At 44.9% G+C, this 27,418-nt stretch overlaps 1 long non-coding RNA gene across 1 annotated transcript in view; it reads left to right on the plus strand.

Annotated features, from left to right (window-relative positions):
• The first annotated feature begins 688 nt into the window (after nt 1-688).
• LOC146834909 (uncharacterized) overlaps nt 689-27,418 on the plus strand; it is a 331,591-nt gene continuing 304,861 nt past the window's right edge. Inside the window, exon 1 of the long non-coding RNA XR_014960353.1 lies at nt 689-817. This is a non-coding gene — a long non-coding RNA (uncharacterized LOC146834909). The remainder of the gene's footprint in view (nt 818-27,418) is intronic.

The following is a 27,418-nucleotide window of genomic DNA, read 5'->3' on the forward strand; positions in this document are numbered from 1 at the left end:
ACTGTCCCGCTACCCCCTATCCCTTCCGAGACTCATTGAGCCTGCGCTCTCCCTGTACATATTTGCAGTGCTAACCTGTTTGATAAAGAGTGATTCCTAAGAACGCACGGTGTGGTGTTTCTGTGTCGTGTGGTGCCAGAAGTACGATCCTCGATACGGGATTCCTCCTCCTGAGGAGTCTCCCGCCAGTGCCCGGCTACGATACTTTGAGGGTGGATCTCAGGGTAGCCAGGACCCCCTTTCAGGGCTCCTCTGAGGTCGCCGTCTAACATATGCCAAAAACTACAATACAGTCATATGAGGACCATTTTAATGACATATGATGACGTGTGATCAGCATATAAGCAGTTCTGTAGATCATGTCCTTAAACAACAATACTTATGCATACGAGGAAACAATAGCTCAATTGCTTATTCACTTCATCTCTCGCGTCATGAACCTGCTCACTGAATCACTGCAACGCCCTCGCTCAGCCTCTTATTCACGTTGGCCTTTGACCTTTAACAAATCATGACTAGGAAGGAAGTCAAGCTTAAGTTAATACTAATATTAAAGTGTTTTGTTACCGCATTTTAATCTGCTAATTTTTTTTATCTTTCTGATCACTTGTTTCGCTGTCTGTGTTTTGTTTGCTTGCTCATTTCTTTTGTTTCACTCACAGGCTCGTTTTTTAGAGTAGATGAACTCAGCAACACTCCAGGGATAAAAGAGATGAAAAGCAGATGTGCGGATTCTGTTTTCATGCAGTCATAAATATGTGGCCTGAATCGTCATCCTGGCTGATGAGTTTCTTCCCGGAACACTTAAGATGCACAGGTATGTATACGCTCGCAGCGCGAGGGCCGAGATGACTCGTTTCCATGCCCTAAAATGTTGCCAGAGGAGCAGACTCCAGAGTTTCCATTACATCCTGACCTACTGCAAACACTCTTGTGAGCAGCCCCAGCTGTCTTTGAACTCTGCAGGGGTTAGCAGCAGACCTGGGCCAGGCTGAGCGTTTTCATTTCAAGGAGAGACTTTACCTTGTTGTCGGAGTTCTGAAATAGATGTAAACTGCAATCTAAATAAGGGCTAAACAGTTCAACAGTGTACTTTGTTTCCTACCAGCAACCCATGTGGAACGGGGCAGGCTGCAAGCCTTGATTTTAGCCTGTATTTCGTGGCAGAAGGCAAGCCCTTTTGTTTAATGAGTGAGACAGTCTGTCTCTGTTAAAAAGAGTGACTTTTGTATTGGGTACAAGACAGGGGTTACTTTGTGGCCCGCAATACACTGTGGGTGTGCCTTGACCGGTGCAAAGGCAAAGGCTTAATAATTATGCCCACTAAAGGCTATGAAAGCATGTTTGAGAAAAACAGCACACAGTAGGTTTCCTTGTACTGCATCAATAGAGGGGAGGGATCAATGCAACTGCAAATCTTAGCAAATGGTATTGCAGATGACCATCTACCCCAAACTGCAGGCTATTATATTCTCAGAGCAGATCACAAAACAAATTATTTGGAACCAGGGCCATACTAAGGAACCAAAAGCAGCCCTGGCAAAAATGCTGAAATTAGCCCTGCTCCCTTCATCTCGTTCCATACATCCATTTATTTTCTCTCTCTATCTTCTCCCAGTTATCGCATTCTCTCTGGCTTCATCTCACTCTTAAGCCCTGGGCTTTCGAATCCATTTACTGGGAATGTAGCTGATGCAATAAAAGGCCAGTCTGGCCCTGTTTAAAGCTTAATTCTAGGCAAAGCAGTGTAGAACTCACTGAGCATGGAATCGGATTAAAGGGGCCTTGCAAATTTTCCTCTTAACCAATTGTATTTCATAATCAACAACTAGCAGCAGTCTGAGAGCTAGAATGCCCCTTTTTGATTATATCTGGTTGGTCTGTAAAACCTAATGTGAAATCATTCACTAGATGGCCCCTTTAATGGTGAGTGCTGTTGGCTGGCATGTAAATAGTTTCCCTACAGTTACCTCACTTCTGACAATGCCAAACCCATGAGTTTATATTGGCCTGATCAACACTCTGATGAGGGGAGGTTGGGACAAAAAAATCCTTAAATTCCCTTACAAAAAAAAGAAATTCCATTAGACCAGACCCACCTCTGCTTTCACCATTGTTCTTTCTCTGTCACCCCACACTTCCTTGCTTTCTTGCATCATATAACTCCACAACTCTCTTCCCGACCCTTTCCCCCCTTGCACTTTCTGAGTTCCCTTCCCCGGTCTGTATCCAGAAATATTGAAAAGTTTATTGACTAGAAGAGAGCAGAAACAAATCTTGAGTATAAGTTATGCTGCAATAAATTACGTTGAGTAAAGTATTCGGAAAAGACCCTGAACCCAGGAAATGAGGGTACATTAAATGCATGCTGAAGTGAACAAAAACGAGCACCGTGCACCTACATTTTGATTAAGGCCTTCGTTCTAACATAAATGGTATCTGGAAAGGTAGATACTGTGGCAGGAGATACTGATTCAATTCAGTTATCTTGAGTTTGCTGGTTCGAATCCTGAACTTTTATATTACACAGCATGCTTTATATTCAGCACCCGCCACAAAGCAATATATGCATGTTGTGCATTGGCATGCATAACGTGACAGGCACCATGCGGTGCCTGCCACCTTGTCCATGCCAATGTTTGGGGGTACCATAGGTACCCCCAAGTGCAGCCCCCCACTCCCCTGGGGGCCCACAACGGAACCCCAAAGCGAAAACCGCATGCCTTTCCATGGCAAAGTCTTTGCTATGGAGAGTCATTGAAAATGCCACATGCTAATATGGATTCACCGCCACCATATTGTGGGCCTTTTCCACCCTGTAGGCAATCGGACGATTGCCTACCAGCGGAAAAGCGGCAGACGGTCTTTCTGTCCACCATGGTACCCCCGCCATGCTGTGGCAGGGTAAAAGGCCGTCCGGTTGGATGTGTTGGCGCCCGCCATGCTAATGGGCCCCTAAGACTTTGCAGAAAGAAACTCTGAATCAATCTGGAGACTAAGTTAACCAAATAATCTAAATGTGGGCTTCTGAAAGCATTCAAAGCCCATTGTGCCCTTATCGTAGACTGAGCTAAACTCAATGTAAAACCATCTGATAAAAAATCCAACACCTTCACTGGTTTAGCCGACCCTGAGTTCAGTCCTCTCTCCATCCACCATCAGGAAAAGGAACTCTAATGCCTAGAATAAGACCGCATGGTCACCGGCCACTGGGAATTCTGAATCAATTCAACCACTCCAGCAGAACAACTCTATGCTAACTGATTCACCCTCTCAACAGCTATTCTTGAAGGTGTAATCTCTGCAGCATTCCCTGGGACGAGAAGGCTCCTCAGCAGATAGGGATGGTCCGAAATGACCCAATGTGCCTGCACCGCTAGAGTCGTTAAAAGAGGATACCATGGTCATCTGATCCACCCCAGAATCACTAAAAGCACCCAGGCTTTGCATAGTCTGATCTTGTGTAACACCCAGGCAATCTTAATAATCGGTGGGAATGCCCATAGTAGCTCCCCTGCCCACTTGAACAACATTGGATCTGTCTTCCACACCTCTATGCAAGGAATACTTGTGCAGAAGCGTGGAGGGAGAGCATTGTCCCGGATGCAAACAGATCCACAGTCGGACACCCCAATTTCCTTTGCAACTTCTGAAACACCTCTTCGTCAAGGAAATCACACTCGTTGGGCAAAACCCCTGCTCAAGCTGTCAGCAGCCAATTCTCTCTGCTCAGGAGATACACTGTGACCAGGGACAACAGATTACTCTCTGCCCATTACATTATCTCCTGAGTCAGGTGCCACAGAGTCTGCACCCTTCAAGCCAACTGATGGTGCAAATACCCCATCATCACCTATTTGTCCATCTGGACCTGAACATGATGACTCCTGAGGTATGAAGCAAACTCCAGACATACCAACTGGATTGCCTGTAGTTCAAGGAGCAGCCAGCTTCCAGATGGTCCAATTTTCCCTGTATGGACTAAGAAACCAAGGTTGCCTCCCACCCCAACTTAATAGCATCCGTAGTAAGCACTCAAGAAGAAGTCACATGAAATAGAAGTCCCCTGGATGGATCATTGTTGTCCAACTACCACTCCAAGAAACCCCTGATCTGAGACACCTGCACTGGTAGGTCGTACATGTGGGAAAATGGGGACTAAATCAGGAGATGGTTGATCGGGGGTGCATGTGCAAACACACCCATGGCAGAACATTGATTGCTGTTGCCATCAACCCCTGTAACCTCAATCACAGGGATATTGGAGGTGATTTCTGATTGAGAAGACTCCCAATCTCTCTGTTGATGGTCTCTCTTCTCTATACCGGGAGAAAGACTTGTCCCTTGACCATCTCCAGGAGATCCCAATGAACACTAGATCCTCACTAACAACTAGATGGAATTGATGAGGAAACCATGAACCTGCAGGATCCTGCATACCTCCTTGATGTGACTGGTTATCTTAGAAAAAGAAGAAGCAGAGACCAGTCAGTCATCCAGAAACAGAAAAATCTGTATTCCCATCTTAAGAATGACCCCCACCAAAGGTGCCAATACTTTCATAAAAACCCCACAAGAAGATGTTAACCAAAAGGGGAGTACCTGAAACTAGTAGTGCTGTTTGTCCACACAGAACCTGAGAAGCCTTCGATAGGAGGGGTGTATCGTGTACAAGGAGATAGGAATCCAATAGATCCAGATATGCCACCACCTCCCATTGATTCAAAAATGAAAGAATCTCCTGCAATGATAACATTTTGAACTTAATATGAGGAATAAAAGAGTTGACCCTCTTTAATACTGGTCTGAAAACTTCTATGCTTTCCTTAGCATGAAGAGAATGGAGTACACCCCGTGATCCTTCTGATGATGAGGAATACGTTTTATCACCTTTTTTTAAAGTAGGTATTACCAGTCAAAAGGGCCCCACTCTTCTCTGATTGGATGGAAGGGGTGGGTGCACAAAATACTCTGGGGCGGAGAATCAAAAATGATGGTGTAGCCTTCCTCTATGACTCTCAACACCCATTGGTCTGAGATTGATCTCTTTCGACTCTTGAGAATCCTCATCAATCTGCCTATGATCATAATCTGTATGTTGGAGCCGCCCAAATGGTCAGGGCTTTACTTGCTGGTGTGCCCCTCCTTCTCACTGGTGAGACCGGGATTTTACTGTGAAAGGGACACCCCGGCTGCTTCCCCCTTCCACAAACAGGATGGCTGCCTCTTGAAGACATTGGCTGTCCAAAGGCTCTCTTGCTTCCAAAGACCAAATCCTAGGTGGCAGTATTGGTGCTAAATGTTTCCTGTCCTCAACCGACTTTTTCACCATTTCCTCCAATGGTGCCTCAAACAACTTAACCCCTGAAAAAGGCATCTTCATCAGCAATGTTTTCTGCGCAGTGTCCGCTTTACAATTCCTTAGCCAGAACTGTCTCCTGGCCTGAATCGCAGCACCTGCTGATGCCACTGCTGCTCGAGGTATCTTATGGTATGTCAGACAACAGCCTGGTCTGTTGCTCCATTATCTCTAAAGTTGCCTAATATCTGCCCCTTGCTCCATCTGTTCCACCGGACTTTGATAGACCTTCAGAAGGGACTGAATTGTATGTGACAAGTATGCAGAGGCTCAAATGGAAAAATTGGAGGTTTCATAAGATCATCTAAGCTGCAGTGTCCACCCTTTTGCCCACAGGATCTGACGGGGAGGCATCCACTGATATAATTGCACTGTGTGACGATAAACCTGCGATCAACAAATGAACCATCACTGAAAGTAGAAAGTCCTTGGCAAACTTGTATATGGCATATCTCTTTGTCAAATACCTAGGGAAAGTACCTATCAATGTCATGCCACTCATTCTGCACAACCGCTTTATAGAAGCATGCATAGGCAGAGGTTCGGCCTCCCTTCACTGATATTGCATGAAGAAATCCTCTGATTACTTTGAGACCTGAGGAACTGTAAAAGCCATGTTGTCAGTGAAATCTTGAAAGACATCCTTTAACTTCTGACCTTGCACATATCTTCCTCTCAAATCCTCCTTCTCCCCATCTGCATCAGCACTGCTAGAGGGCTCCACATGCTGCTTTTTAGAAGAGGATGAACCCTTTCTCTCCTTAAAAGCTGCGGCCATGGCAGCCTGTATCATCATCTGGATTGCCTGTGATATAAGTATTTCAGGGGGATCGTGCCCAACACTGCCGCTAGGACCTGCTTTCTCTTGCAATCACAATTACATAATTAGGTCAATAAAACAAAGTTGAAAAACACCTCCTTATTGTCAGCATATACATTCGCTGAGCAACAAGGGTGTCGGGAATCTCGCTGGCGTCCTTGCTGCCCAGCAACCCACAAATACGCACCGCATGGCGCGAGCACACCGTCAATCTGCCTGCAGCGCTGCCGCCTACCACGGCATTTCTGCATCCCACCTGGCTAGACACTGAGCCGAATATCGCAGGGCCTCTCCTCGCAATCCCAGAGCCTCATTTAATCCCAGTAAGTGCCTGTTACAACAGGGCTTTCCACCATGATTGCTAATTCTGAAATAATAGTGAGTACGCATATTCTTGACATCTAACGGGGACACAGGGCTCGCTATAGTGCGATCTCACCTCACTTACCTGTTCAACTTGCTTGTAGAGTCTGCGCAGCAGAACAAAAAAAACTGTGAGTGTGGTGGGTTGAGCTTCCTCTTAAGGTTCAAGCAGTAGGAAGAGGAAGTCGGGCATATTAGGGAGTGATGGCAGAATCTAGAGCGCTAATTTTGCTTGGAGGGTTCTGTGGGAAAGCTAACACTCACCATGTGAATATTGTGGCGATGAAGACTGGCAAGTAGGTAATGAGAGCCTATGTAGACTGTTGGTCTCCAGCCAATGGAGATTGCAATGGAATGTGAGACTAGTGAGGAAACACATATCTGTAAATAAGGTAATAAAACGTTGACATCAGCAATACTGCAGATATATTCATGCAAACTCAAAGAACCCAGCTGTCACAGTTAAAAAAACATTGATGGATGGACTAGTTATGTCAGAAATATTTGTGACACCTTGGTCAACAAACTGTACTGGGTAAAGCTAAAGTCCTGCAGGGAAAGATCAAAGACAGCATATACAGCATGTGGTGCCATCTAGTGGTAGTAGGTGTGCGTGTTGCCTAATCAATAATGAGTAGAACAACTTGGCTTTAAAATCTATAAATAACCAATTTGTAGCATATGGGCAGAGCCCTGAGAAAGCACAGGCCCAAGGAAAAATAATGTCTCGGCCCTACCTTCTGATGGGAGTGAGGTGGACCACATAAATTACAAGCTATTGCAGGTGGAGTGCAAGTTCTGTGACTGAATGCCCCAGTTACTTACCGGTAATCTTCATTACTCTGAGTCCTAGTCTTCCTCTCCACAGTAATTCACACATGAGCTTTAAGCTCACACAGAAACTCCAAGCAAAAAAATATCAGACTACAAGTCTCCCATCCCTCCAACATGGCCATCACCTCTATCCACCAATGGGATAAAAGGAGGCACCATTCACCACAAACACCCGCAACCAAAGTCACATAAACATGAAGCCTCCAAACAAGGCCCAGAAGGATTGGGAAATTATACAGAGGCGAGCGAGGCTAGGACTCGGAGTAATGAAGATTACCGGTAAGTAACCGGGGCATTACCTCCTCGTCCATCTTCTACGCCACAGTAATTCACAGATGAGCTAATACCAAAGCCGAATCGGCTTCATGGAGAACAGAAGACAGCCAACAAATAGAAAGTCAGCAACAACAGGTTTAATAACACACAACATGGGACTGAACAGAACCTCAAAAAGCAACAGAACCTAGAACAGAAGTGGCACAAGCAACTGAAGCACCACCCCCAACCTCAAATCTAATGCGCCATAAAGGTATGAGGAGAAGACCACGTGGCCGCGCTGAAAATATCCTCCATGGACACCCCCTCGAAAGTGGTCTAAGACACCGCCACAGAACGAGTAGACCACTCCTGAACAGGAAGTCCAAGAACACCGTCCTGGGCGTCATAAGCCAACAGAATAGCTCCCTTAATCCAACAACTAAGAGTAGAAAGGAAAGGCTTTAAGCCCTGCCTAGCCAAGCCAAAATTGTAAGTCCACCTTAAGGAAAGGAGCAGTCCGTGACAAGTATATCAACAAAGCACGCCTCACATCCAAAAGATGCAACAGAGACTCCTCCTCAGACTGGGGATCGGCAAAGGAAACAGGTTGGACCACCTCCGCAGACCTATGAAGAAAAGAAGCCACCTTAGACACAAAAGTAGGGTGAGTCCTCAACACCACTCTAGCCTCCAAAACCTGCAAAAAATGGGCAGATCTCAAAAAGGCCCCCAATTCCCCAACAAGCCTGGCAGAAGCAATCCCCACCTAAAACATGACCTTCAAGGTCAAAATCTTTAAGACCATAGACTCCAGAGGCTCAAATTGAACCCCCTACAAGGCTCTCAACACCAACAGAAGATCCCATGGAGGGGAAGACAACATCGATTTAGGGCATTGAACAAGCGAGCCACCAAAGGTTCAAAGCCAACAAAATGAGAACCCTGAAATACCCAAATAGCCATTCATTGTACCCAAAGAGTAGAAAGAGCCAACCCCAGTTAAAAACCCTCTGTTAAAAAAATCCAGAACATGAGCCGGATCCACACCATCAACAGACAAACCCTGGCGCAGACACCAAGCAGAAAAGGTTTCCCAATGCTTAGCATAAGCCTTCAAGGTAGAAGGACGCCTGGACTGTTGAATGAGGCCAGCCACCACCTGGGAAAAACTTCACTGCATCAGAGATTGACGCTCAAGAGCCAAACCTGAAGACTCGTTGATTGAAACACTAGGAAGGGAACCTGGAAACCCAACAATGGATATGGATGAAACAGAAGCGCCCAGCCCGGACGCACCGCCAACTCCAACAATAGGGAAACCAAGGGTGCCGGCGCCAACCGAGAACCACCAAAGTGCCATTTCTTCAGATTTTCTGCAAAACTGACGGAATCAGGGGAAACGGGGGAAATGCATACAACAGACCCTGAAGCCACGGGAAGGACATTGCATCCACTTTCCAAGCCCCCAGGCAAGGCATAATCGTGTAGAAACAATGGAGCTTGACATTGTCCAGAGAGGCAAACACGTCCTTCTTCAGACACCCAAACCTCATCTGCAACATCAGTTTAGCCTTCAGGGTCAGAGTTAGTGAACCCATGGAGTAAAACACCTTACTGAGACAGTCCGCCATCCCATTCTCCCTGCACGGTAGGTAAATGGCAGACCGGGAGCCCAACATCTTCTCCGCCCAAGAGCAAATGACCCAGCTGAGACTACTGAGGGACTGCACCCTGCAACTCCTCTGATGATTCAAGTAAGACATGACAAACTGGTTGTCCATCTGGACCTGTACATGGTGACCCACCCGAAGAGCTGCAAAGGGCAAGACACCCAAGTGAACCACCTTCTGTTATCTGTAATTAAAAACACAGGACATTAGGGCCCTGGACCATTTGCCCTGGATGGAAAACTGCCTAGGTAGCCCCCCAGCCTAACAGACTGGCATTGGTTGTCACTACTCGAGAAGGAACCGCCAGAAACTGACAACCCCAGGAGAGATTCACCTCGTCCAACCACCACCCCAGATCCACTCTGACCTGGGCAGTCATAGACACCCCCTGACTGAAATCCTGACCATACGGGAGCCAGTGGGACATAATATGGTTTACCACACGGTACATATGCAAGCGGGCCCAAGGAACCACCATCAAGGAAGCAGGCATCAGCTTCTGCACCATCAACCAACATCTCACAGGAGGACAGTGCATGAACAACAAGGCACAAATCTCTGACATCAGTGTCAATTTGCGGGCATGAGGCAGGAAAATCTTCCCTAACAGAGTCATAAAGCAAGCCCCAATATAAGTGAGAGCCTGAGTCGGTACAAGGCATGATTTCTTCAGATTTACCAGCAAGCCATGGTCCCCCCAGCACTTGGTAAACCTCCTGGACATGACACTCCACCTTAGGGAATGAAGAGGCAGAAATCAAAAGATCATCCAGATAAGGAAAAATCCTAATCCCTCTCCCATGCAACACCACAATCAGTGGGACCAACACTTTAGTAGAGACCCAGGGAGAGGGATAAACACCAAAAGGCAATACCTTGAACTGATAATGTCAACCCAGTACACAGAAGCATAGAAACCTTTTGGACTCCAGATGGACCGGGACATGGAGATAAGCATCCTGCAGGCCGAGGGAAGCCAGAAAATCCTCTGATTGATCAAGGGAAGAATTAGCTGCAGGGATACAATCTTGAACTTGACAGGAGTAGATGAATATATTCAGTCATTTTAGATCCAACACAGGCCTATGGCCGCCGGTATGCTTCTCAACCAGAAAAAGAATGGAAGAAACCCTGAGCCCCACTTGCCCTGGGGGCACTGGAACCACAGCCTTTTTTTCCACAAGACGCAGAACACCTGCCAGGACAGCACTTTGTCTCAACCTGTCCTGGGGAAAAGGTGTGACACGAAAATTGTTGGGGGGGTCTCACAGAAAAACTAATGCAAAACCACTCTGCCACCACTTGAAGGACCCACTGATCTGAAATTGAACATCTCCACTCGGCCATATAGGCAGGGTTTGGAATTAGCAGAGAAGGTAGAAGAAGAAGCAGGGAAGCAGGACTTGTCAGTGGAAGGAGCACCCCGGCCACGCCTCCTGTCACGAAATGGCTGGTGAGTCTTCCCTTGCCTAGCCGGACCAAAAGCCCTCCCGGCACCAAAGAGCCGAGGACAGGCCAACCTCTCCAGAGGCAGAAATTTGCGATCCTCAGCAGACTTCTGAACCATATCCTCCAGATGAGGTCCAAAGAGCTTCACCCCAGAGAAGGGAATTTTCAACAACAACGCCTTCTGATTCACATTGGCCTTCTGAGAACGTAACCACATCTGGCGGCGTGCAGCGACAAAAGAGCCAGCCGTAGAGGCTGTTGCCTCAAAGAATCAAAAGAAATGTCAGATAAGACCTGCACCTGCGAGGGTGGGTGAAATGTCTTTGTTCTGGTCCATCAACTCACCCAAAGACAGGAAGTCCTTCAGTAAAGAATGAATAGTATACGAGGAATAGGCCGCAGCTCTAATAGCAAAATTGGAAGAAACAAAAGTATGCTTAACAGCCGCATCCACATTCCTATCAACAGGGTCCACCGGAGCAGCACCCTCCAAAATTATAGGACTGTGTGAAGTCATCCCAGCCATCAATGAATCCACTTTCACAGGAGCAGGGAACTTTTCCGCAAAGTCCTGCAAAGAATAGCGCCTCGCTAATAAACAGGGAAATCCATGCTTATCAATATCCTTCTATTGAGATTTCAAAACCCTTCGAACCGTAGAAGGAAAAGGTAAGGACTCAGGCTCCTTCTTCTGATACTGGGAAAATAAATCTGTGTCTTCCTCAGACACCCCTGTCTCAGGAAACAGCAAATCAGACCAAATGTGCTGAAGGACCTCCTTCAAGTCAAAACCCTGCACATAACGACCCTTCAGCTCCACATCTTCCTCCCCATCAGATTCATGCAAAGGACAAGGATCCACCCTCGATTTTTTTTAGAAGGAGGAACAGTCTCCTTGTCCTGGATGCAGCAGCCACAGAAGCTTGAATCATCTGCTGAATGACAGCTAACAAAGGAAGAGGCTCTGATGTCTCTACCTCCTCCACGTTTTGGAACATAACAAGCACTTTGCCACCCGACTCCATTATGCAGAAAAGCACCAAACTGCCCAACAAAGGACTAAATAAACTAAATGAAGGGCAAACACCTGACGCCGCAAACGCTCCAGTTGCCAGGGAAACACTCCCAAAATGCAACGTGGCGGCCAACAGCATGTCCACCAAAAGTAGTCTGACTTTCTTTGGCTTGGAGTTTCTGTGGGGGCATAAAGCTCATATGTGAATTACTGTGGTGAGGAAGACGGACAAGGAGGTAATGGAAGTAGAGAAAAACTGTTTTCTTGGCCATGAAAACAGAGAGAGGCTGTTTTAATGCAGCACCAAATAGAAACTATTGTTGGACATTTTGGATTGAGTATGAGTTTTTTTGTGAAGAGCAAGCCTTCTGAAAGTCGATTTTAATTTGACTTACTTTTGGCATGCATATTGCAACAGAACGGATTTCAGTGACATTCCAGCCAAATGGATAGAAGATTGTATCTTGGCAGCCCCAATGGAGGCTTTTTCAAACTGTGGAAAGCAGATAGATGAAAATTGAGAACATGTGCAGTGCCACACTTAACAGTGGCAGCACGAGGTGGGCACTATTTTAAGCTGACAGCTGAAGTATACGACACTCGACAGGAAATGTTACCCCAAAATAATATTATATGCTCTGGCGGTCAGTAATTCGTAAGCTCGAAGATGTGCAGCAGGGCTCGAGTCGGGGTACCACGCGGGTGGACGGCGTCCCCCCACTTATTTTACCAGGTTTTTCCGGGTGGACGCCGTCCCCCCTGCCCAAAAGCTGGACAGCATTGTGTGAGCAGAGAGCCCGGGTGTGAGGGAAGTTTCCTGTAAATTAACAAAGATATGCTAATATTTGTAATTGGAGACTTTAAGAGGCACCGGTGGTGTGTGCAGGCTGGAGTGATTGGGAGGAGGAGCGAGCAGGCGTTGGCGGTTAACGCTTGGAATGTGTGTCCTTCTGTATCTTGTGCACTTTTGAGCACTTCGTTGTGCAACTGGAGCACCCCCTCGGGGGAGTGGGGGGGGGGAGTGGGGGGGAGGAGGGGTTGCAAAGGACATCGAGGAACAGACCAGGGGTAGCAGTGCTGTGAAATGCCCCGTCATCTAAAGGCATATGAATACTCATGAGATTCCTGTTGTGACGTCACTTCCGGTGACAGCGTCCCCCCACTTCTTTTCATGAGATTCCTGTTGTGACGTCACTTCCGGTGACAGCGTCCCCCCACTTCTTTTTTTAGGACTTGTGCCCTGATGTGCAGGATGTGAAATCAGAAACGTCTCTGGCCTCAGGCACCAATCCCTGTTCTCTGTAAATGTAACCAGAAAAATGCATGGGGAGAATTAGGCTTTCACTTCTGTATTTATCTTCATGAAAATGGAGGGTAAAACCTCATTAATGGTGGCGCATTCAAAGATTAGAAATTACCTTTGCACAAGTACAATCATGGAGTCTTTCTTCTGTGCCAACTTTTCTGTCTCTCCACGATTGGTTATTCTGTCTCTCCACTACATCTTTATTATTTTTTGTTTATTACTTAAAATATATATTTTTTAAAGTTCTGAACATGTGAAAAACAAGATGCCAATGGATTTGGCACCATCTAACTCGATATAGTGATACTTTAACTTGTTTAAAACGCCTTGTGACAAGCCACCTAGCTGCTGGTGCCATTCGTTGCCTCTCATGGAAATAAAAACCGCAGGATTTTACACAGAGCTTTGAGCATGAGGCTAACACTCGTAAAACAATGAGGTCAGCACGCTTTGAAGCTGAGGTTCCAGTGCCTTTGGTGCTCTTTAAATGTTGTCCTCATCATTCATTTAAACGAGGGTCTTAAAGTGCAAGGAAGCAGATGTGAACTGGCCGCAGGTTGCCTTTCACTGGGGGTATGGCTGTTAGAGACTTTCCTCTCGTAGGATGTCAATGCATATTTGGCAAACCCACTTCAAGAAGTGTGTCTGGATGTGAAATCCATCTGCTGTGCAGGAATAAAAGAGACAACCTAATGTGACTTCTACCAATGGTAAATATTCATAATGCACTGTCCATATATAAGGGTTGAGTGAGCAGCGAGTGAGTTGGGTTCTTGCGCAAGATCAAGAAGCCGGGAGCCTTCTCAGGACACACTCTTCAGCAGTGAGATACGAGAGCAAAATCAAGCAACAACGGAATGCCATAAGATGTGTATCCATGCTCATTAATCAATAGGAATGAGATGAAACATGGACTAATTTAGTGAGAGGTCGCATTCCTCACAGTCTAAGCATCCCTTGTGAGGTGGCAGTAGGAAGCCTCTAAACCCAGGTTTTAATGAACCCCCCATTCAATCCTGTAATGTGTTGGTGGGTGGATTCTGAAACAGGCGGGTCATACTGAGTAGCTCTCTATCGTATCAAGCAATGGAGAACTTCAACCATCCCTTAGGCAGTTGACTGAAAAATGGGAATGACAGGTGAATTCAATTGCACGGTACAACTTTACAACTGTGATGAAGATTGAGACGTGCATCAAACCACAATTTACCATCATATGCCAGTTATCGCCACCTCGTGCCAGGTATGGCAATTTTATATGCAGGAACGCCCACCACATGTACACTAGGCAAACAATCACATGCACTCCTGCCAGAAGACACATCCTTGGAGGTCGATCCACACACCACAAGTAGATGCGGACATGCTGTGAGCACCCCCTGCATGCTTTGTTGCCCCTCTGGACCTGCGTCTAGAGTTGCTATCCCAGGCTCTTCCAGCACTTCATCCAGGCTCCTGCAGCACTCCCTCATTCCAGGCACTGGTAGTGGTTCCCTTTTCTGCTTCTGGAACAACTCATTTATCCAGATTCCGGCCATACTCAATTCCTACATTGATGTAGTACTCTCTTTCTTAAGGCTCCTCCAGAAATCTTACTGCAGTCTTCTGAAGCACTCCTACATCCAAACCCCTTGACAAATCCCCTCCTTCCAGGCTCATACAGGACTCTGACCCTTTCCTGCAGGAGTAATCCCCCCCTTTAGTTTCCTACAGCACGTCCATCCTTTGGAGCTCTCCCTCTCCGGTGCATTGGGCACGTCCTTTGCATTTTGATGGTGCAGTAGCCTCTTCCATGTCCACTTACCCCACAGATCCTCTCTATTCATTGCTAGAGCTAGCAATGCAATACAGCGCCTGATGCTTTAGCAGTGCAATGAAGCAAAGCAGCAGTAGGCTTTTTTCAATTGGGATATATATGTAAGTGCCAAAATCAAGTACAGTGAACCGGTTAGCAGTATGACTCATTGAGGTGTCGAATGATCAGCAGGGATAGACATTGGTATTAGGCTAATGCTGCAAAGGCCTTTGCAGGTGACAAGCTCGATAGAAATATAGGTTTAGAGATAAGTAAGGTTTTAGAATGAGGCAGAGAAGTATGGAGAGAAAGATGGAGAAGGAAATGTAGCTCGAGGAAGAGTGGTGGGATAAAGCAAGGTGTGCGATTGTGAAAGAAGAAGAAAGAGTGGTGAGCCAGAGAGAGGTCTCAACAGAGAAATGTAGAACAAAATGAGAAGAGTTGTAGAAAGCAGGTCATGTAACAATAGTGGGGTAGGAGACAGAAAGATAGAGAAGGGTGAGGGGTAGAGAAATGTAGTGTAGAAAAAAGGAAGAGGGGAAAAGAGACAGATGAGGTTTCCAAAGAGAGATTAAGATATTAGCAATGTGGGGAGGGCGGAAGCGGTAATGAGAGGGTTGTCATGTACAGCGTGTTGGAGAAAGATACGTAATTTTGAAAGATGCATAACAAAAAGTACACAGAGAGAGGTGAGGTACTCAGGGTGAGTTTAAATAGAGAAGGAGGTGCAGAGAGAGATGGTAGAAAGAGAAGACAGAGGTCAAAAGACAAAGAGGTGAGGTGGAACAATGAGGTGACACAGCAATCAAATGGTGAAGTAAACTGGAGGGCTAGCTTGTGAGTGAGAGAGGGGTGTTGAGGGAGAAGAGACAGAAAGCAGGTGAGGTAGAACGCAGTGACAGAAGCTGAGAGAGATGAAGAGAGATGAGCTATAAAGTGATAGAGAAAGAAATTGAGAGGTGATGAGAAAGTGAGAAAAGGAAAGGGAGTAGTGAAGTCCTGAGAGAGGAATAATGTGGAGAGAAAGTTGAGGTAGAGACATAGAAGTAGATACAGAGGGGTACTTTTCAAGCACCGTACTTGTAGTACATTTAGTCATACTAAATTAGCATTACTCATGTACTACAAGATGAAAATCCCAAACTTAGATGTGAAGATCTCCGCTTATACCTTTTATAGCTATTTTACACAGAGGTCCCCACCGATTGTGCAGATCTCGGCACATTTACGACTATGCTTTAGTAGTAAAGGTGAAAGGGACTAGGGGAGTGGCTCAAAAATAAGGAATGCTTACAACTAAATGGGAGGGGTCCAGGAAGGAGTAAGGAGGTTTTACCTACAAAAGAGTAAGCACATTGGTATTAACAAACTCCACTTCTGAAATCTAAACAGCCGAAAAGGTCTAAAAACTATTGTAAATGTTCCCCAGCTCAAATCTGAAGTTAGTCCATCATCACACATAACCAACAACTGGAAATGTAACACCCTTCCATTGAAGGGACTAAGAGTAAACTCCCTTAGGAAATAATGTTAACATGAATTAACATATTTCCACTAACAAAATATGTATTTTTTACTGTTAAAAAATGATACATGATTCAAAATAAATGTTATTTTTTGGTTTAATAAAGGTTTCACCATTTAAAAATAAATGTAACTTATTTTTTTTTTTTAAATGCTTAAAATTAATTATATACATAACGTTCAATAATTATTATATGTTAAATAAAAATAAACATTTTACTGTAGGTGAGATTGTAAATAAGTCTTTACATAAATAACGATAATAAAAATAAGTATGTCGATGAATTATTAAATACACTTTTAAGATAATAGTGCTGTCAATTTTTATTTGCTCTAGGTTTAAAAATGAAATACAATTATTTTACATTATTTTTTTTCAGTTGTTTAAAATTGTTCTTATATTGTATAAAAAGGAGATTTCCACCTGGGTGGCAAAGACCTCTCTCTGGGTAGCGAAGACATCTGCATATATTTGAAAAGCTACTAGTAGTAACTTTACTTTCATAAACTTGACTCCATTCCATGGTTTCAGCCAAGTAAATTTTACTGCAACTCGAGTAGAAAATCTACTCAAGCAGCAGCAAACCTACTCTAACAACAGCCCTCTGACCAGAGTCGCTCGCGAGCTGCCTGCATTAGAAAATTATGCTAGACAATCCCTAATCTCATTTTCTGCTCTTCAGGTTGCATTTTCTGGAGCCTTAATGAAGAGAAATTCCGCCATGCTGCAATTGGCGGAAATCAGCTGGAACTCTGCTTTAAAGAGTAACGTGGAGTGACCAAAAATCCTCCAATTCCGTGGGCTGAATGAAACATTAAGCACACCCCCAGCTGAAATATTGACCTAGAGTAGGCCACATAATATTATTGGGCACTCATAGTGAAAGTCAGCATGTTTTATTGCTTTTTCTGCAAGGACAATGTATCATCTACATGGTGGAAATCTGCCTTGGAGGGCAGTTTTGCTTCCTGTTGGCCTACAAAGTCTATCAAGATATCAAAATAGGGTGAAACCTCTGTGCCAAGATGGATTGTAATTAATCATGATTCCCTCAGCTCTTTAAGAGAAAGTGGTTGGGAAAAAATCTGCATCAGTTAATTAGCTGACACACTCTACCAGGGCTTGGGACAGCACAGCCCACCAAAACAAAGGAGAAAGCCCAGATAATTTGAGCCAAAACAGGAGAGCACTCCTCATTGAAGTTTGGTTGAAAAAAACCCTGGCAGTGATGTCAGTGAGGGGGGAGAGGAGGCCTAAAGAGCAGATGGGATCACTGAGCCCTGAATAATGGCAAGCTTGAACTGTTCCAGCATGCTATACAGGAGAGTTGGGACTGAGGTGGAGAGCTGATGTGGCACCCTAGAATTAGCCAGGTGATCCTTCCACCCCCTTTAAATACTCTTTCATATGGGAGATAGAGGCAGTTTGATCTGTTTGCTGCTAGACCTTGGGACTGCGACAGCCATGGACAACTGGAAGGACAAACCTCCTGATGCCCAAAAGGACTAAGAACTCTGCCCTTAGTTGATCTCAGGACCAGTGAGACTCTCTGGCGGGTTGTAAGGCTTGCCCCATTACACACCCTCTGGACTTCTGTACCCAGAGACAAAGACCAGGAGGAAATATGGTGCAGGGAGCCAGTGGAACCAGCTTCTTGCAAGGTACACTGTCTTTTAGGCCAGGTGGCCTGCTGGAACCACTCTAGGTGACTAGATTTCACCACCAAGAGTAAAACAAGACAATGTTAGTGTTATCGCCTTTTCAATTTGGTGACCTTTGACCTCCTTTGCGAGTAATGGAAAGCATGGGACTCCACTTTCTGCCTGAACATTACCCCCATTTCTGTGCAGGGAAGGGGTCGTGTGTGGGGCCCTCCTTCCCAGACTCATTCCTCATCAGTCCCCATTTCGGGGACTAGGGAAGCACTGTTACACCCCCTAACAAAGAGAGAAAAGGGGCATGGGACTCCATTTCTGGGCCTCCGATGTCAGCGGCCCAGGGGGAGCACCATTGTGTTCCCCCAAGAAGAGGAGGAGAGACCTGGGATCCCATCTTTTGGTCACCAAGGGTCCATGGGGAGCACCCCAGCCGTGGTGGGCCTGTCTGTGTCGGGGGAGCAGGGTGGCTACCACAAAAGAAGAAATCCAGCCCACAGTAGTGGGCAGGGTAGATGAGCGCTGCTGGCTCCCGCATCGTGCTGGCCTGCGGGGAGTTGGCTTGGGCAGTCGGGTGGGCCTCCAAAGCTGCCCTGAAAGAAGACCACCATGCAGTGTACTTGGGTGGGATCGAGCACCCTAAATAATGCAAATAAAGGGAAAGAAATGAAAAGGAAAGCTGCATCGCGCGATGCTGTGCACCAACAACAAAAAGTATATGGCCAGAACAGCGTCCCATAATGCTTTTCAGGGATTTTCATTTGCATATTTTTCATCACTGTGGCAGCCCCAAAATAGGCAGAGGTAATTGAAAGAAAGTTTGGGTGGGTGCTGCAGGAGTGCATCAGCCCCCTTCCCCCCTAGATGTTTAAAAAAATGACCCTACTTTTCTGGTGGCAAAGAAATTATGACCCTTCCTAACTTTCTCATTGTTTTTTCAAAGCCTTTCCAAGGCTGGGGATATTGCTTTATTGCTGAGAGTGAAGCTGAGAGGGGCTGGTGCTATGGCTGCCTTTCATGTGGTTTGAAAGTGTACAAAGAAGACATTCACTTGTTAAATTTATGTTACAGTATCTTCTTTATGCACTTTATTAACTATTTAAAGTTGACAGTGATTATTTAAAAGCTTTAATGACAGTAATTACAGCAGTTATATCTAGTTGTTATTGATTCCCTGAAATTATGGGGATTTTAATAAATGCATTATTTGTGTCATAAGGTTGTGACCTTTAACAAAGCCAATAGGCTTGCCTAATATGTATTGTGAGGACTCTTTGACATAGCCAATATGCCTGTTTTATTTCAAGTTATACCCCCCTATATTGTGGTGAGCTATGTGGGGATACTAAGGTTTTGGGGGTCATGAATCTTTAGGGGCCAAATGTGATTTCATAGTGTCACTAAGGTATTCTAACTGATATATATATATAAATGCATCCTTTGCTAAATATGTAAATCAATGTGTAATATTTGGTAGTGTGTTTGTGATATATATATTATCTACTGGCGGTCGCCAGTAGATAGTTATAGTTAGGACCGAGTTCCCATAGGAAATCTGAAAATTCTATTTTGAATAACTTTGGCGCCGGTTGACTTATCTTCGTGAAATTTTCAAAACTAATGGGGCGCTCCACTCAGCTCCTACCCTGAAAGGCTCGGGGTGATTCGTCAAGCGGGGGCTGAGAAAAAAGGGGGGTCCCAAAACGGGTTTTCCCCATGCATTTTCCCATAGGACCTTTAGTCGAAGGTACAGCCCGAACGGCTGAACAGAATTACTTTAACTTTGGCAAAGAGGTAGTCCTCAGGTCAGGCATGTGCCTTTTGCTTAAATGGTGTAAATCCGTTCAGTAGTTCCTCAGAAAATCAAAAGTAAAATCACATATATATCTGGGCGGAGCCTAACCACACATCTCATCGTGAGATCTGATTGGCAGTCAGCACTTCATCCAAGAAGTGTTGGCAGCCATCTTGGGACCAATATACATGATAGCACCTCATTAAAAAGCATTGCACTTAATAGAAGGTAATAAGACTTTAGTTACATTATAAATCATTTGTTGATGGTACCATACTCATTTTAGGAATTGTGGTGTGTTCTAAGGTGATTTTACCATGTGAAAAAGCCTTCTGCTGTGAATCATGTTTGAGAGAAAACTCTTTTCTCATGCTTTTCCCACACAGGTTTGGAAGGTGATCTATAAGCTAACTGAGGGCATATTTTCTGTAAATTCACATTATCTTTCTCAGTCATGTGAGAATGAAGTCTGACATTCTCAGTAAAACATGTACATCCAATAAGGGCAGAGACTGTCAGTTGATTCCTTTGTGTTCTACTGCAGCTTCCCAGAGTGTTCTAAAGAACAACTAGAGCGCTAACAGTCCTACTTATGACAACCGTATGGCACACCTGAAGCCATCTTGGTTGGAATAAAGTGGTCATTCTTAAAACATTTAATTTAAAAAGGAACAAAATGAGGGGGTTCATTTTGCCATAGAAAGTATGATTAGTGCTGCAGAAAGAAAAATTAGGGCACATTTTGAGTGACTTCTCAAATCCTCTTCTATTTCATTAAAAAATTCTGACATGCAGACTGAAACATGCACTTTCAATACCAGCAGCAGACTTCCCTGGTGAGCAGTAGCTTTACTACAGTGATCTAATAAGCAACTAGAGTGCTAACATTCTGAATTTATGGCAAAATTGTGACACATCTGAATGCCTTCTTGATGGAATCAAAGTAAAAAACTGAAAGTATTTCCTACTGAGGAGACTGTAGTAAATGAGGAAATTAGGAAACATCATAACAAATAAGTCTCCCAAAATGGCCACCAGAGACAAAAGAGCCCAAATGTAGCCCAAATATCACCCAGATGTAGCCCAAGTATAGCCCAATGACAGAATGTCCCAGAGTGTTATAACGAACAACTAGAGCGCTAACAGCCTTACTTATGACAAAAGTATGGCACACCTGAAGCCATCTTGAATGGAAAGAGTGGTAACACTTAAAACATTTAATTTACAAAGGAACACAATGAGGGGATTCATTTTGCCATAGAAATTATGATTAGTGCTGCAGAAAGAAAAATTAGGGCACATTTTGACTTTTCAAATCCTCTTCTATGTCATAAAACAATTCTGACATGCAGGCTGAAACATGCACTTTAAATACCAGCAGCAGACTTCCCTGGTGAGCAGTAGCTTTACTACAGTGATCTAATGAGCAACTAGAGTGCTAACATTCAGAATTTATGGCAAATGTGTGACACATCTGAATGCCTTCTTAATGGAACCAAGTAAAAAACTGAAAGCATTTCCTACTGAGGAGACTGCAGTAAATGAGGAAATTAGGAAACTTCATAACAAATAAATCTCCCAAGATGGCCACCAGACACAAAAGAGCCTAAATGCAGCACAAATATCACCCAGATGTAGCCCACATGTAGCTCAATGACAGAAGTGTGCAAAACACTTATTTTTTGTGTATTTGCAGTTTTATATAGTGCAGACTTGTCAGGTATTGGAGTGCTTTACATAAGCATTGGTTACATCACACAAGATCAAATTTATTTTGGTTGTAGACATGGGGAGATTAAGTGATTTGACCAGAATCACAGAATGTTGAGCTGAAGCAGAAACTCCAACCTGGTTCCCCAGTTGCAAAGTCTGCAGCTCTGGAAGTAACACCACATCCTCTCCCCTAAGTGCAACATTTAATCAAGTGGTCAACTCGATCAAAAAACATAAAGATAACAAATAATTTAAAAGTGCTTTGTCGCTATTTGAAAACTCAGAAGATATGTCCTTATTTTAGTTTTTTAGAGCACTAACCATAATTTTGATGCAAATAAAACCCTCTCATATATGTAATTTCTAAAGGAAATGCTCTAAGTATTACAGTTTTGATTACATCAAGATGACGTCAGGCGTTCCACACTTTTGTAATAAATATAGAATGTTAGCAATCTAGTTGTTCATTAGGATACTGTTGAGAGGCAGAGGCCAGGGGCACGGACTCTGAAAATTGAAGGCAGGTAGGAGGGTGCAGAGGCAACAATTTGACCACACTGGGCAGGCAGGAAGGGCAGTGGCAGCACAACAGACTATGGAGGGCAGTGGAAAGGGGGGCAGGGGCAACACACCAATAATACAGGACTGGCAAGAGAGGCTGTGGCAATATAATAGACCATTGTGGGCAGAAGGAAGAGGCAGTGGTAGTACAACCATACATGCAACAGACCCGATTCAGCCAGGAAACATCCAATGTTTTTAAGCTCAAATGGGCTTTATTTGATCTGTCTCCTGTCTACAATCTCCTCTTTTTCAATGTAACTGAAAGGGGAAAATCAACACCCCAGTTTTTTTCCAAAATCTCCCTCTTACCATGTTCAAAATGTTCACAAGTATGGTACATTGGATCACGGAAGGCAGGAGGAATTGGGGTAGGGACATGGACTCGGATAACAGAGGACAGGAGGGACATTGAAAGGTTCATCAAACTGACCCTACAGGGCAGGCATCAGGGTTTGCAGCAGCACAATACACCACACAGGGTATGCGGGACGGGAGTGCAGCACAACAATCCATAGAAAGCAATAGGGAGGGGACAGGACCGTGCACATAAACAACAGAGAACAGAGGGGAAAGAGGCAATGGTAGCTAGCTGACCATAATGGACAGACAGAAGAGAAAGCTGCAGCATAACAGACCATAAAGGGCAGGAGGGACAGATCAGGGGCATTACAATGGAACAGACAAGCCAGGAGGGAGGGAATAGGGGGTCTGCACATGGAAACAGAGGGCTGGGGGCATGGTGGCAGGGCAGGAGCAGCAAGATGACCATGGAGGTCAGGCAGGATGGGCACTAGAAACAAGACACACCATGGAGAGCAACAATGAGACTATGGTGGCATACACACAGACCATGGAGGGAAGGTGGGAGGGGGTCAGGTGCAGCTAGCTGACCACACAGGGAAGGTGGGAGGGGCCATGGCAGCACAGAAGACCATGCATGGCAAGTGGGAGGGTTAGTGGCAGCACAATGGCTATGATGGGCAAGAAGAAGGGTGCAGGGGCATGCACAAAGGACCATGGAGGATAGAAGGGAGGGTCAGGACCTGGGCACAGACAAGAGAGTTCAGGGGAAGGGGCCTCACAACAGACCGCGCGGGGCAGGCAGGAGGAGCAGTTGCAGCACAACAGATCAGGGAGGGCAGAAGGGTGTGGCAGTAAAATGGACCATGGAGGACAGGAGGAAGGGGATAGGGGCATGGCATGTGGACAGGCAGGGTGGAGGTGGCAGGGACAGGTTACAGTCATCTGACAATGCTAGGCAGGTGGGAGGGGAGTGGCAGCTCAACAGAACACTCAGAGTAGATAGGAGTGGCAGGTCCATGGAACATAGTGGGCAAAAAGGATGGAGCAGGGGCATGCACAAAGACATCGGAGGGCAGGGGGAAAGAGATTAGGGGCAGCAAGCTAAGCACAGAGGCTAAGCAGGAGGTCAATGATGGGCCATAGAATTGGGCAATGGAGGGCAGGAGGAGTGGACTGGTACATCATGCTAAATGGAGGGCAGTTGCAGCACATCAGACCATGCATGGCAGGAGGGAGGAGGCTAGTCCATGGATTCAAACAACAGAGGATAGGGAGGAGGTGGATGGGGCAGCAAGCTAACTGTTCAGAGAAGGTGGGTATTAGGAACTTTATTGTTTTTAAAATGTGTGGCTGTGCGAACTACTTAAAATATGAACAAGTATGCAGCATAATCTCACTTTTATTCAGGAAGAAGAGGACGTTTGTGACTGTGACTCCGGGCTCACTTGGCAGAAACACCCCCTGACCCTCCACCCCCATCGCAAAATGTAATGCCCGTGAAAAGGGTAGGTGGACGCAGTGTTATATAGAACAGAGTCCTGAGAGCATGATTGAAAATGAAAACTAGATGTAGTATATGGTATAAACTATGCACCAAAAAGTGTGATATAAGATGAACCGGGGCGTGAAATATAATATGCAATACATTGTGCGCAATGACAGATTCATTGGAGAGCGTGAGATAGCATAGGCACTAGCGCGTGCCATGCGATATGCGCCTTGGAGTTGAAGAACCAGAAACCTTATGGGCCTGGCGGCGCAGAGTACGCCTTAATCTCCTGGGTTCACCTGCTTCAGCTAACAGAGACATGAGGACACTCTGTCGGCGTAAAAGATCAGATTTTATTAGCTGCAGCTAGTACAGTTGTCCCAGAAGTACACACGGTATGTTCGCAGGAGACTGCCACTTCACTCCGTGGCGCACAATCTTTTATAGTACATAGGTGACATATACATTAACCAAGAACACACCTAAGACATACATGAAAAACCAATAAGAACAGTCTGGAAGTAAGTCAGAGCCAATAGAAAGGATTGGAAAACATAAGTATCGAGTAACCCGAAGAAGTCTCTCCTCCAACTGTGTTTGCCATCCCTCCCACATGTTAAGGTATTAACGTGTATGCAACTGACTTGCAGGTGGCGAGATACGTTTGTGTGTTTTGGAGGACAGTTGTGAAATGAGAGAATACGAGCAGAGGACAGCGAAGGCCAGAAGATAAGATAAAGTCAGAAGAGAATAGTGTGAACCAACAGATAGTTAAAACAGGGATTAGAAAAACGAGACAGGGATTAGTGTACTCGGCCAGTCTCTAACACCAGCTTTGTAAACAGAGGCACAAGGCTATTTTGATACAATATTACAGGAAAAGCAGAAAAGACTTCATTCGTCGTGCTGCCTGAGTGAGGGCAATACAAAATGGCGGCGGAGCACAAAATGGAGGCTCAATTCGATCGTGATTGAAAATCGAATTTCCTCAGACTCTCCTTTTGCCAGAACTCAGGCAAGATACACAGACTCACGTTAATCTGAGTCGATGTCGATAGCCATGAGGTCATCGAACTGTTGCTGTAATATCATTCTAATATTCTCTGTTCTTTGTGTCTTGGGTTTTGGGATGCACATAGTAGCACAAAGGTCGCAGATGGCGGGACCACAGTGCATGCAAAGACAACAAGAGAAAATGATGGCTAAAACCATACCTAGAAACGTTAGCACTTTCCAACCCCATTTGGACAGTAGTCCCCAAAACCATCCCAATAACGACCAATCTCCTTTGTCCTGATGAATTGATTCGGAGATTATGTGTAATTTAGAGATGACCTGGTATACTGTCGGAGCATCATCAGGTATATAAATACAGCAACTTGATTTGATCAATTTACAGACTCCACCACGATCTGCAAGAATAACATCTAAGGCAACTCGGTTCTGCAAAGTCATAAGACAATCCGCCTGTAGTTCCTCTGTAATATTACTCAAAGCTCCTACAGTGATGTCTATGGTAGTCTCTACAACACGAACCAGTTGTCTCATATTCCTGCTGTTTGCCATAGGACCCCAAAAAGGAAGAAATCGTTTAAGGAAGTCTCCTCCCTCTTGTCCTGCTGTATCTTTGGAATCAATAATTCCTCTGCCATATCTGTTTCTATGAAAATTTGAAGAAGCAGTGTATGTTGGGGGAAGAAGAAAAGCTATATAGCAAGTTCCAGAAAAATCAGTTGGCAACCACGTATAGGCTCTATCGTGACAGATAAAATACGTGCCCTGAGATGGAACTAATGGCGGCGAATTCTGAGATGAGTGGATTTATGTATGGGAACAAAAACTTTTTCTCTGTTCGATGTCAGTAGTCTGGCCATTTATTTGTAAACAAAAATTGCCTTGATGAGGGACAGTCCAAATTGGTGGAGATTTTCCCTGTTTAACCTTATCACTAAGGCTTGTGACATAATGAGTGACGTTCCAATTAGTATATGCTTTTCTCTCATCAACAGAAATTTTACTGTTTTCCATGATTTTGGCCATAGCTACCATTCCCTTTATAAATGAACTATGACTGAAATCTGGTCCACCAATATAGGAACTGACAGGTCATTTAAATCGGCTTTGATAAGCGTTAGAGAAAATAACAAAATAAGCCCAAGCAGAACCTTCATAAGAGAACGGAAGGACTAAATATGGCATCCCTTTTTCTGTGGTATGAGGCATTAGTCCACACACCCAACAATCGGTTGTATTAATTACTAATTGGTGTTGGTGTAATAACTGGATAAATTAATTGTTGTAATATTCAATTCTTCTAACGAGTTCATGTTGAGGAAGTGTATGAAATAGATGCGGAAAGATAGTAGAATAGGAAGGCACAGTAATAGAAGAAGGGACAGCTTTTTGCTGCATAGCATGAACAATCCAACCTATAGACGCCAACAAAATACACAATAATATGAAAACACATAAAGTTATACCACAACGACTGTATATTATTTTATAATAATTGTCTTTCGTTTTGTTCTTTCTCTCTCTTTCGCCTAATGTAGTTTCCATCTTCTAAATGGATGCTCACGGCAATCTTCTTTAATCACTTGGTCACGATTGTCTGCCGTCCTATGACACTGCAAGTCCTAAAGGCCTATTGCCACTACTCAGGTCACAACCAAGACTCCTACCGTGACCCTGCAACCGGGATAGAAACTACATGGAAGAGAGAATCTCAAGTTTTCTTCTTCAATCTAGGTCTTAAATCGTAATGAGCCTTATCAGGTACAGTCTGATCCTGAAACAATGTTCGTGGATTTGTGGTGTTCAGACGAAAATGTGGTGGTACAGCTTCTTGGAGAATGTCGTCGTTTTCTTTTTCTGACTAAAAGGTATGAATCGGGGAACCTTCTCGCTTTCAGAGTCACTTATACCCTTACGGACCCACTGATCAAAGGGCAAAGGCAAAGGAACCTTCTTGCAGTGCATGCCGTGGATCCAGTTCGTCTTTCCTTCAACCTTTACTGCTGTACGGGTAGTTAGGAACCTGACGGGGTTCTCTCCAGCGAGGCTCCAAGTTCTTCGTCCTTTGGGAATTCTTCACACAAACCCAGTCACCTGGTTGGATGGAATGACCTGAGTCTGTGGAGGCCTCTGGCAAAGCGCTCTGAACCTGTTGATGGAGAACACATAATTTAGTTGTGACGTCGTGTAAATAATCTATCAACATCGGGTATGGTATTTCAGAGTACTTTTTAGGGCGAGGGACCCCCCATACATTAGCTGGGCATCCGAAAACTATCTCATAAGGGCTAAGTCCCAAACGAGAATGCACAGCCGTTCTGGTGGATAGGAGAGCCAAAGGTAGGGCATCGGGCCAACTAAGGCCTGTACTAGCCTGCACTTTCGCAAGCTTAAGCTTTTAAGTACCATTGTAGCATTCCACTAGACCCGCTGACTGTGGATGGTTTGCCGCATGGAACTTCTGTTTTATACCAAGACCTGCACAAACTTT

This window comes from Triturus cristatus, chromosome 4_2 (assembly GCF_964204655.1).
Source record: "Triturus cristatus chromosome 4_2, aTriCri1.1, whole genome shotgun sequence".
Classification (NCBI taxonomy): Eukaryota; Metazoa; Chordata; class Amphibia; order Caudata; family Salamandridae; genus Triturus; species Triturus cristatus.